Source organism: Protopterus annectens, chromosome 8.part0 (genome assembly GCF_019279795.1).
Source record: "Protopterus annectens isolate FY-2018-M chromosome 8.part0, PAN1.0, whole genome shotgun sequence".
NCBI classification, from domain to species: domain Eukaryota; kingdom Metazoa; phylum Chordata; order Ceratodontiformes; family Protopteridae; genus Protopterus; species Protopterus annectens.
Window position 1 is genome coordinate 504,418,298 of NC_056741.1, and position 13,173 is coordinate 504,431,470.

Genomic DNA, 13,173 nt, shown 5'->3' on the forward strand with positions numbered 1-13,173 from the left:
TTGCATTAACTGCATGGCCACTATCTGCATCTTCAGTGACATTCTGAAAATTTAGTAAAATACATTACCTTGATCTCCCTTTAATAAATGTCTTCTGTGCTCAGAGCAGTAAGAATAAGACACAATATACCCCATTATTATTCAAATTAGGCCTGATAAGCTGATGGGTACACAGATCCTGACATATGAGGTAGGGCTTCTTTTCTGGAGTGGCATTACAATAACTGAGGAGCACACTATGTGGCTTTGTTCAAGTTAAACAATTTTAGAAGGGGACCAGATAGGGTGTGTTTGTGTTATGACAGAAAGTAGTTTTAGCTTTAGAAAGCATAGACAAAAGATGCTTCATAGTAATGCTGTGGGGAGAAAGGAACATGACAATCTGTGGAACTTCGATTAATCTTTTTAGAATGAAGTTGCCAGCAAAGTTTTCTGTATGCATATTAGCAGTATCTTTCAGATCAGAGTGGGATAGTGTTATTGCGAATTAATACAGAACATTGATGAGCGCTCTTGTTTAATGCTAAAGACACTCAACAGAGACATAACTTAATTCCTTTTAGAAAGACCAAAGGTTTTGCAATTAATGCAGCTTTCAGACTAGCAAGAACAATTCATCAGAGTTATTACGTTTCTGATGCAGGTTCATAGTTTCATAGATTAGTACTATGCTAACTACCCTGGTGGGTCATTTTAAGCCTAGCCCATTATCCATAGGTTCACAGGTTTATAGGTATGTACTAGGCTAATGGCCCTGGAGCCTTTACAAGCTTAGCCCATAGGATTACCTGGCATCATGCCACCCAGTCCATCCAATGTGAGAATCAAATCCTGTACCTTATGTTTGTAAAGTAAGCACCTTACCCATTATGCCAACCCTCCCACACCCTTATGCCAACCTCCCACTTCCAGATGCAGTGATTGAATATCCACTTTGTCCTATAAAGGGAAATAAATTATCTTTTTTATTTACTAAACAAAGACATTTGAAAATGCCAATATCAAAAAAATGTGCAACTCAGATGCTTAGTATGACAACTACAGCTTAATAATAGACAATCTGTGTGTGTGTGTGTGTGTGTGTGTGTGTGTGTGTGTGTGTGTGTGTGTGTGTGTGTGTGTGTGTGTGTGTGTGTGTGTGTGTGTGTGTGTGTGTGTGTGTGTGTGTGTGTGTGTGTGTGTGTGCGTGTGTGCGTGTGTGTGTGTGTGTGTGTGTGCGCATGCGTGTGAAACAGAGAGAGAGAGAGAGACAACATGTGAGCATGTGAGGCTGAATATTTAGAAGACCAGGTCACAGTCTGTCATAAAATTAAAAATTCTGCATATTACATTAGAGCTAGTTTTAATTTAGTAGAGAAGATAATAGTTCAAGAGACTTCTCTAACACTTCATGTAAAATGTATCACAATACATCATATGTGCAGTCAGATTACTTCAATCCAGAGAAGGACAATAAGAAGATATAATTTGTAATTTATTAATCTGTCTAAAGTAGTTGGTAAGAGCACACTAAATAGCTGTGTCTCTATATCAATTTTTTATACAGTGAGAAAGGATTAAATGACTATCCTATCATCATGCCTTCCCTACCTGTTACGTTTTTCAGGTGTTGTTGGCTACTCATCAGTCCATACCATGTACAGAGGAGCACTTTAACACAGTCCTGTTTCAGATGCAGATGGTCACTGAGTGATTGTTTGGGCTCTTCAGTGTTCAGTAACATAACTTGGTCAAGTAGCTGGGGGGCCCATCAGCATGACCCTGCTACTGAATGCAGCATGTTTACTGCTGGTTTCATTCTCCATGACATAATTATGCAGTTGTCTTGTGCACCACTGCCACAAGTAGTGATCTACGGAGGCAGCGCTGCTTCATATATCCTTTGTTCAGCCACTGAAGATAGCAATACTAACCAGCCGAAGGCAGCAGGATCACACTTCTTCTTGCAGGCTTGTGCATATGTATAGAGCCACATGTGAAGTGGTGAAATCTAGTCCACAAAGCTGCCCCATGGCATTCATAGTGTAACAGTATAAAGTCACAAAGACAATATTTGGTGCATACAGTGTTACTTGTTGGCTATGCTTAGTAGTGCATGGTCAACTCACCAGTGCATCAAACATTTCTGCACATATCATACACAAACATGCAGCTCAGCTGGTCATAGTCACCATCAATTTGCACAGGGTTTAGTGGTCAGTAATGTAAGTACTAATTATGCTAGCAGGGTAGGGGGCTAAGAAATTGGTAGTGGATGTGAAGTAATACCTTCATACATAATGAAGAATGTTATTGTAGTAATATATGTATGTGCTGTTAGAAATGCACATGTCAGTGCTATTGCAGTCACAGAGTTTTTATGATATGACAAGAATCTTACTTAATTGCTAACTCTTTTTCGTGTGAGGGGGCAAGATTTTTTCCAGCATGCAGTTAAGTGCAAGAGTTGTCACTTCCAACATAGTTGGCTTTGCTACTTAGTCTACTTTGTCTGTCATATGCATTACATTATGTACAGTTATGACATATTTGAAATGTGTCATAAACAATGTCCCTTAATGATATTTTGGGGATGGACACACAGATCATAAGCAAGTTCTTGCAAGCAAGCTTGAAGATAATTTAGTAATAAAAACCTACTAAGTACATGGAAAGCTCCTGACACTGACTGAACACTACAGCAGGAGCTAAACCTTGACTCAAAAGTCCATCTCTGTGATGTAGAAATCTGATAATACATAACTGGTTTATTTTTTGAAATTCCACATATATGCCTCTAGCATTCTGATGGGGCACACATGGTATTTGGTCTACACATGTAGATCCTTCTTTGGCCATGCTAGCACTTTCAACAATGTGTGTGTGTGTGTGTGTGTGTGTGTGTGTGTGTGTGTGTGTGTGTGTGTGTGTGTGTGTGTGTGTGTGTGCTTTGTCATTCTTCACTAACGTGCAGATAGAGGCTAGCACAGAAGTCATGTGAGCAGCCACACTCCACATACTGCATTGCTCTCAGCGGCTCCAATTCCCGTATACTGGTGAAATTCCTTGTGCACATTCTGCAACACATTAACCATCTCTACCTGATTCTCAGTAGCAGTAGTCAGGGTCAAAGCTATTCTTGGCACATTTGCTGATGTATAGACAGGACCTTGCCTATTTCTGGAGCTAACAGTGATTAATATTTTCAACTGGCACCCATGTATGCAGACTGCGCAATTGGTAATGTAACCTCATATATTGTTGTATATTCCTCCAGAGGCTCAGTCTGTCTACATGAAAGTGTTGTGCTACTAGGTGAATCCTCCCTTCTGGTAATGGCATTTCCTAATGATGCACTACATGTGAGTTAGTTGTACTGATTATGGAACTAAGTTTCTGCATGCGTGAAGGAATCCTGCTGTCATGCTTTGTGACTGAGTGCCACTGTCCTGAGATTGTGTCATGACTGTAACAGTAATGGCATCACTGTTATCAGCCAATCTGCTGTCAACAGTAACAGTCTAGGTACACTAGAGTGTGTGACTGTTTCTAATGCTGGACATGTGAACAAACAAATAAATAAGTGTTTGAATAATGTATAAAAAAATCTGAAATTAAAATACAGAATGGAGTTAATGATGTCCATGTCTGTTATTTTCTGTCAGTTCTTGTAGCACTATTCCAAGTAAAGAAGAAGAATCTGATGAAGAAATATTTCCATTTGAAATGCAGTCAGTAACTATACTGAGGTATACATCTGTTAACATAACATACTGCACAGAAACACTGACCTTCTATACCACCTGTTTGTAGTGATGAAGGCACACTAAACTGCTGTTATCCCCATCACCTTGAATTAACTCAAGGCTCTCATTCTCTGCCTTATAGACATCCCCTCAAAAGGACAACATGCACTCCTCATCACACGTTCTACTTTGGACAATGGAAGGCCCACTGCCTGCAGTAAAATGTACAGTTGCTGACACAGAACACCATATCATTAGCTTTCTATCTGCACTCTTCCAAAGTACAATTTCTTCCCATTTTTCATTTATGTCACCTAGTACAAGATACCCCACCTTAGTTTGAATTGTCTCTGTTGGACTTGTTTTTTGACAATATTGTTTCTTCTTCTTTCAGCTTTTCCCAGTTAGGGGTCGCCACAGCAGATCACCTGTCTGCTCATGATTGGCAGTGGAGTTTTACGATGTTGAGTTGCCAGCCTGGTGCCCAACCTTCCACAGAAGGTACACACACACACACACACACACACACACACCTAGGGTCAATTTAGAGTGTCCAATCCACCTACAGCATGTATTTGGAATGTGGGAGAAAACCAGAGCACCCAGAGGAAACCCACACGACCACAGGGAAGACATGCAGACTCCACACAGAAGGCACCCCAGCTGAGGATTGAACCGGAGAACCTCTTGCTGTGAGGCAGCAATGCTAACTGCTGCACCACCGTGGACACCCTTTGCCAATATTGTTTCTGTTTATCTTAAATGCATTCATGGGGATATGGCATTCCGCATAGTAACATTTTATCTCCTATGCCTTACTTCTTGATGCTGTAACATGATTTCCCTAAAAAAATAGCCACTTTAGGAACTGAAGTTTAAGCCTGGCACTTAGTGAGCTGGAGAAGAGTCATAATCCTCTTTTAAGCAGGGATATTTAAGGTTTTAGTGGGTGTGTAGCAAGTTCACTTGGTGAAGCCTTGGCTGAAGAAACATCTGACAAGTCATATTCAAAGTGATCTATTATGTATTGTGTCAGCAAGGTAACTTGGTCAAGATAGGTAAGTAAGTGGAGCTATTAGTATGGGAAGTAAGATATATTACACTAAAAAAAATTAAAAATGAGTGAGGCACCACTTTATTAGTGTGGTAGGTGACAGGTGTGTTCAAAGGTAGTTTGATGGCTAAAGGGTTTAGTATTTGCCTAGACAAGTTAATAAATAGTGATATTAAGAACACAAAAATACATAAATAATACAGTCTACAGTATATATCTAAATATCTATATCTATCTGTATATCTATTTATCAATCTATAGATAGATAACAGCTATATATAGTACCATGTGATAAGCAAGTAAATGGGTTTTTGCAATGTGGTTTTACTTCCCTCCCCTCCATTCCTTTTCGTCTTTCCTTTTTCTTATTTTGCCTTTCTTTTCCTTTTTTCTGTCTCCATTTACTACCTTCCATTCTTCTTTTCTTTGCTCTGATTTTGGAGGAAGTATTTAGTATATTATATAGCAAATAAGAGCATACATATAAATGAGAAGAAAATTCTAAAAAAAAGACTCAGATACCAAGATCATCAGCAGTACATCTCACATCGCACCTTTCCAAGATCACCACAATACACATACTCCATCATATGCTGAGGTTCTAAATATTAACTTTCCTAAACTTCAAAGACCTCCAAAACACAATACAGGCACAAGGCACACACAGCACATTAAGCCTACTCCTTCCCCTAGCTGAAGGAGTGCCAAAGTCTCAGATGCTGAGCCCATGAGGCAGGCTTCAACCTAACCAAACATTTCTATGATAGATGACTCCATTGCAAGACACATAGATGTGTCTCATACCAGGCTGAGCAAGGAAAGAGTGATGGTTAGTTGCTTGTCTGGTCCCAAGATCTTTCAGACCACACATGCACTCAAGTTCTTGAAAATGTACCAGTATGAATTGGTCATAGTTCATGCCATTTTCAATGATGTGAGGTATACCTCCCTCGATTATATGAGTATTATGAGTATAGCATTGAGCAGAATTCTACCTTTAGCAAGGATGATGCCATGATTTGAGCAAAAAGTAATTGACTTGAATAATTAGTTTAGTTCTTGGTGTCTTCAAAAGGGGTGCAATATTTGTCAGCCTGGGAGGATATGGTCAACAAACCAAGCTGCTTCATCATAGACAGCCTGCAACTGTCCCATATGGGGTTTGGATTACTAGCAAAGACATTGTCCACCCTTCATAGTGCTTTTTTAAACAAGGCCAACACGATAAATCTACCACCATAACAAAACAAGCAAAGGAAAATATGAAAGTGTTACTGATCAATGCTACTTGCCTTACCAGCAAGCTCCAGTCCCTACAGGTCCATCCCACCCAGAAAGACATTGACTTGTATATAGTGATTGAGGCATGGTTTAAAATAGTGGAGAGCACTCTGATTGTGCAGAGCTATAACACCTTCCTCATGCTTACACCCGCTACAGTACAGTACAGGAAAAAAGTGGAGGTGTATCAATCTACATCCAGAAGAGATTCACGTCAAGGCTGGTAAAGCAACATAATGCTCTAGAGCTTCTTCATGTCCAGATAACCACCAGAAATGTCCCCTATCATGCATTAGCTAGCGAAGGAGCTCCCTCTATAACAAAAGAAAGCCACAATGCCTATCTACAGGATCTAGAATCATTCAGTATTAAACCCAATGCCATTTTCTTAGGTGATATAAACTATCCAACTATTGAGTGTGAAACTTACACCACCATTGGAGCACAAACACAGAGATTCCTGGAATTTATCAATAGAAATGCCCTGGAAAAATTAGTCAGAGTACTCACTAGGGGGAATAACATTTTGGATCTTGTCCTTACTAATATAGGTGCATCTTGATCCACCCCTTGCATACCATCACTTGCTAGGTCTGACCATAAAGTAGTCCCCTTCAAAATAAAACTGAAACCAGGGATCCCTTCCATCCAAGGTATCATAGAAATTTCTTTAAGACAAACTACCTAATCCTAAGTGATAGAATGGCAAGCATAAAATGACCACCAAACCCATTTCACTCCACTGAATGCTCAAAAATGTACACCACCACACTATACTGCAATGTAAACAGCTGTATAGATGCAGCTGTGCTCCATTGGAACAAGTGCAGGGTAAACCACAAGCCCACATGTTGGAATCATAATATCAACAAGCTTTATAATAGAAGGAAAAGAATTTTGACCAAAAGCAATGAGTGATTCCCATAATGTTAGAGACCTTGTCACTGAAATAAACAAACTACACAGGATCTTAGAAAAAAATCCACCAAAACCATGTTTTAAGCTAAAATAACTACCCAAACTAAAGACAATCACAAGGCATTTTAGTTATGATCATAATCTTAAAACCACAATGTAACAACGCACTGAGCTGATTGTGAATTATGTTATCTACACAGATGCCGAAGATATAGCCAACCTACTAGCCAATAAATTTAGCTCTAACTTTACCCCTGTCTCCCCTCCATCTGTTTCTCAAGATATACCTAAAACTTCTTCACCTCCAGCTATTACACAAGACCAAGTCCTAAAATTGCTATGAAAAAATAAAACTACTTCATTGATGGGTCCCAATAGTATCCATAGATGTAGATTAAATAGCATAAACCACATCGTTAACAGCACTGTTCAGTGTCAGCCTCCATACAGCTTTTGATCCAAGCGAATGGAGAACAGCTGCAGCCATGTCCCCTGCATATGGGAGTACCTTCCACAAACACAGGCAATTACAGTCTCATACATCTGACTAGCTGCATATGCAAAGTGGTGGAAAAACTTATCATGGAATTAATCCATCAGGACATAATGAAACTCTAAACACTGGACTAGTCTCAGTTTGAATTCATCAAGGGCAGGTCATGCTTACTCATCCTGGTGGAATTTTATTTGAAAAGGTCACCAAAGCAGCAGATAAAAAAAAAATGGTACACGCCTCAACCTTGCCAAAGCTTTTGACACAATTAACCACTTGGGTATGTTAGAAAAGCTAAATAAACTGGAAATAAACCCCTATATCTTCCACTGGATTGTCAACTGGCTGAAATACATGACACAGATAATCAAAATACAGGAAGTTACTTCCAGAAAGAGACCAGTCATCAGTGAAGTCCTCCAGGTTTCTTTGCTAGCATCTCTCTTATCTGGCATGGCATGTACTTTTCTGAAGTAAAAGCTAATAGATAAGGGCTTTGACTGACTAAGTTTGCAGATGACTGTAAGCTAGGCTCAGTCATTGTATTCCTAAATGACTTAGCCAGCCTGGATCTGAAACTAAATGCCAAAACATGCATTATCGTGTCCTTTAAGAAGTCACCTACCACAGGGAAATACCGCATTGACCATATCCCACCAAAAATTGATCCAGTTAATGGGGATTGGGCAACTTTTGTGAGCAGTGATCTAACATTTGACCAACATGTGTCTGTTATTGTAAGAAAGTCCTTCTATACTGCACAGCTTATAAACAAAGAGATTGTGTCTAGATCTAGGAATGTCATTCTCCCACTTTCCTCGGCCCTCATTAGGCCAATCATTGAATACAATCCCCCTTTATCATGTATCTGTCCAGACACATGCAACAACTGAAACACCCAAAGAGATACCTTACTAAAAGAATACAAAGCATAAACAGCATTTTTTGCATGGACTGGATCAAAGCCATCTCACTATACTTGGTATATGTATGGTAGTCCTACAGACTGCTAAGAGGTGACCTGTGTCTGGCATACAAGGCATCCTCCTACCCATTACAGACAAATTTACTTCATATCACTCTGTCTTAGGATCTAAGCCTCTTTCTTCATCATAAATAGAACAATTTGAATGGAAAGATTTATTTCACAGAGAATACCACTTCTATGGAAAAGGCTTCCTATCCACATAAAACAAAGTTCATCCTTGTTCATTTTCAAGCACAAAAAGGAAACTGACTAGGCTTAAAATGGCCCAAAGGGGTTGCTAGGCTAGTCCTTACCTATGAACCTATGAACCTATAAAACTTTGTTTTCTTGCCTGTTGGGACATATATCATGCTCTGTTGTGAAAAACATGTTTATTTGATGGATTTTTGTCCTTTTAGTATTTTTACTTGCAGGAATGCTAATTATATGAAAACAAATTGAATCTGGGCCATTTCTTTCAGCCGCATCGCTGTGCAAAGTCAAAGGTAACATCTGGAAGTTATGGGAATGAATGATTAAAAATAAATATATGTGGTTTGACCTAGCCAGTTTTCATTTAATTTAAGTAGTTCTTAAAGCAAACATAGTATTGCAAGTGCTTGCCCTTCACTTCAAAATGCTTATCCTGTTTTGAGGTGCAGTGTTAAGACATTTAACTCTGGTTAGAAATGCATACCTGATTTTACTGTCAAGGTTTTTAATATGTAGCCATTGCTCCTCCTGCTGCTAACTTTTTGATTTTGGTACAAGAGGTGCAATGTTCAAGCCTGGGGGCTAGTCAGTTTTGGTTAAGCCATGTAAAGGGATTTTTGGATAGCCAAAACATGTATATATAGAAGGGAAGTGCAAGATAATTTGGTAGTTATATAAAAATAAAAAAATATAAATTAAAACATTAATTAAAAATAAAATAAAAAGAGAGAAAGGAAAGACATGCAAAGCAATTTTACATTCACATTCTAGCTGGTCAGGGTGTTTGCTAGTTGGGTTTAGGTTATGGATGGGAGTTGTTCATAAGGTTGGAAAAGTAGGGGGCATACAATATAATATAAGGTATAATATATATATAATACACACACACACACACACACACACACACACACACACACACACACACACACACACACACACACACACACACATTGTGTGTCTGTGTGTTTGTGTGTGTGTGTGTGTGTGTGTGTGTGTGTGTATATATATATATATATATATATATATATATATATATATATATATATATATATGTACCTATCCAAAAATATTGCACAGAATACTACCATATACCAGGTGTCTAAAAAATGTATTTCATGTAAAAAAAAATAAATCAGCACTCTGGTGTGATAAAAAATGTTATTCCCTTATACAGAAGTTGTAAAAGAGAGACAAAATAGTTTTGCTTTGTCAGCTATAGATAGATAAATGGATATGAATAAACAACTGACCAGAAATCCAAAGACCACAGCAAATGAATCCAACAATGGTAGAAACCACTCCAATTCACAGTTGTTGTAGAAAGAAACAATCCTTTATTGGTAAAACTACTGCAATTCACAGTTAAACACTTCTATCCAAACATAGACTTCTTCAGAACCATGGAACCTCCTCTAAACACTGAATTCAAAAGTTGAGAGAAATAAAACCACCCCGCAAGAAAGTGTACACACACACCCACCAAAAAAACACTTTCACATTAAGCCAAGTAAAAATAGGTAGAACACAATCTATAATGTCAAAATACTGCAGAAAGCCATTACAATTGTAAAATGAAGCTCAGAAATATATGCAACAAACGAGCAGGGACTGTGGGATTCAATCCCTCTACCACAGCAGTTATGGTCTGCAAACTTAACCTTTATACAAACTGCCCATATCAGCTATGATTGATAAGTTGGTAATACTAAAGTGTTCTATAATGTGGCTATGGATAGTTTGATAGTTTGATGGACATTTAACACTGGGAGGTATGTTTAGCCAGTATGTAGGTTTATTCATTCTTGTTCTTACTGTGAGGGACATATAGTGGAGTGGGATGTTTGCAAAAGGAATGGAATTTGTTTTTTTGTTTTTTTTTTCTCATGTGACAGGTGGACCAGAAGGGGCAAAATGGGAGTTGCTGTGTGTGTGCGCGTGTGTGTGTGTGTGTGTGTGTGTGTGTGTGTGTGTGTGTGTGTGTGTGTGTGTGTGTGTGTGTGTGTGTGTGTGTGTGTGTGTGTGTGTGTGTGTGCGTGTGTGTGGTGGGGGGGGGTTTGAGAGTTAGATGAGGTATAGTAAGCAGGTTAAGTGGAGTGAGGGAATTAAATAGGAGGGGATGCATGAGTATTATGGGAACTATAAGTCTGGTGACCTTTCTTGGTGGACTTGGCAGAGTGGCAAAGTCACTCTCTGCTTGGGATGTTGAGAGCTTGTATACAACATTGGTCAGACCAGAGAGTAGCAAAGGAGTTCGTGGAAAGATGTTTTATTATTTTTTTTTATTTTTTATTTATTTAGTCAACAGTGGAGGGTATTAACAAGGTATTTAATAATTTGAAGTGGTTAGAGTTAGAGAAGGGGTGATCCAGAGTTTGTTAGCAAAAAAGACTGCTAAAGGTTATGTATTTGCCCATTTGGGTCTTTCTGTTTGGTTTGTACTGGATGTCACCTTTAGGGCTAGTACCTAAAAAGAAACCAGAGAAATTTTCTGTAATTCACTATTTATACTTTCCAGATGGGGAGTCAGTGAGTAATCATACTGACAGGGGTTTGGTCAGGTTTCAGTATGACTATTGATGAGATTGAGAATATAAGGTCTTTCTTTAAACAATGGATGGTTGTGCTGGATATTGAATCAGCTTGTCATCTCTTGCCTATGAGAGACCATAGTTGGCCCAAATTAGGCAGAACTCTGCAGCAGAAGTTTTATTTTGAAATTGCACTGCGGATGTACTGTGGTGTTTGTGCTACTTTTGAAAACTTCAGTTCAGCAATACAGTTGACTTTGGATTCACTTTAAGAGCTTGAAATACCGAAATTTTGAAATTCATTATTTTGAGCCCATAAAGTAGAATCCTGACAAGAGCAAAAGTTCAGAAGCGTAAAATTCAAAACCACGAATACCAGAGGTTTTTAATTTCGCGCTTCTGAGGTTCCGCTGTGGTTATAGATTCAGGTAAGTGTGTGTGTGTAAGAGTTTTGTGTAGGGGCTGTGGTGTGTGTTTTGTTGCTGTTATGTGTGTGTGCAAGCCGAATATAGCTTGTGTGGTGGTGGTGTGTGTGTGTTTGTGTGTAGTGCAACCTCGGAATTAGAATATATAAGTAGGGGGCTATGGGGGTGCAGGGGTGCTTGCCCCCCTGAGTTTAAGTAGTAGAGAGCTTGCATTTGTGTGTGTGTGTGTGTGTGTGTGTGTGTGTGTGTGTGTGTGTGTGTGTGTGTGTGTGTGTGTGTGTGTGCATTAGAGGTGCGAAATTCAAAATCTCCGGTGTGCGAGATTTTGAATTTCGGGGTTCTGTGTTTTTGTGGTTTTAAACATTAGACTTTACAGCTTCAAAATACTGAAATTCGATATTTCTGTATTTTGAGGATATAAAGCGAATCCAGTTGACTTCGAAGCAAGATAATCTGGGATGTAAGGCAGGTTACTGTTTGGATAGTTTTTGCTAGGGAAAGAGGGAGTAGTAGCGGCATTGCATAGTTTTGTGAAAATTTGTGAAGAACTGTGTATCCCTCTAGCAAAGGATATGCAGGAAGGCCAGTGAAGGTTTTCATGCAGATTGATGTGGATATGGAGAAAAGTTTATTTAAGCTTCCACAGGACAACTTGGTGAAATTGAAGGGTAAGATTCAAATATGGCTTGTTTATTTGAAAGTCCAGGTAGGAAAAGCAATGGAGCTTTTAGGATTGCTAATTTTTGCTTGCAGAGTGGTAGAACCTGGTAGAGCTCTTTCCAGGAGTATAGTAAACTCGCTAAGTGGCAGGTTTATGAAACATCTTAGGCTGAGATTTAGCAAGTCTGTTAAAGAAGATGTAAGTGTTTAAGTCATTTTGCAGAATTTTAATGGTGTAATGAAGTGGCAAGTTCATTGGATATCATCGGACTACCTTCAGTTATACATTGATGTGGCTTTTGATCTGGACGTGGGGGTATATTTTCAACGTAGATGGTTTTCAGCCAATTAGCCTGAGCAATGGTCAGGGGATTTGAAGAAGAACATTATGTTTTTGAAAATGATTTTGATTTGGACTGCAGTAGTGGTTTGTAGTCAGGAATTGTGTAATAGGCAGCTGGAGGAGCATTCAGACAACATTTTAGTTGCTCATGCCATAGCTACCATGTCATCTAAGTCTATTGTGGTGTAGTTGATTATAAAGTTAACAATGCATTGTATATGTATAAACTTGATTTTAATGGCTGAGCACTTAAAAGGTAAGTTGACTGTGATTTCATTTCAGTTTCACAGATTCAAAGTGGTAACACAAGAAGTGGTGGCAAGCCAGTAACACATCCAGAGGAGATTTTGGGAAATTGGTATGCTGTAGTTGGTTGGTTGGTTTGTCGGTGCAGCAAGCACGGGCTAGCTCAAAGACTTCTGCTGGGAGAGAATTTTCTTTTTTTATAAATAAATATCTGGTGAGAAAGAGGTGTGGGTCATTGGGTCTGCTTTGAAGTATTTACTGTGAAGGTACATACTTGGTGAAAAAGTTAGTTCAGTGAAAGTGCAGTTAGCAGCTTATTG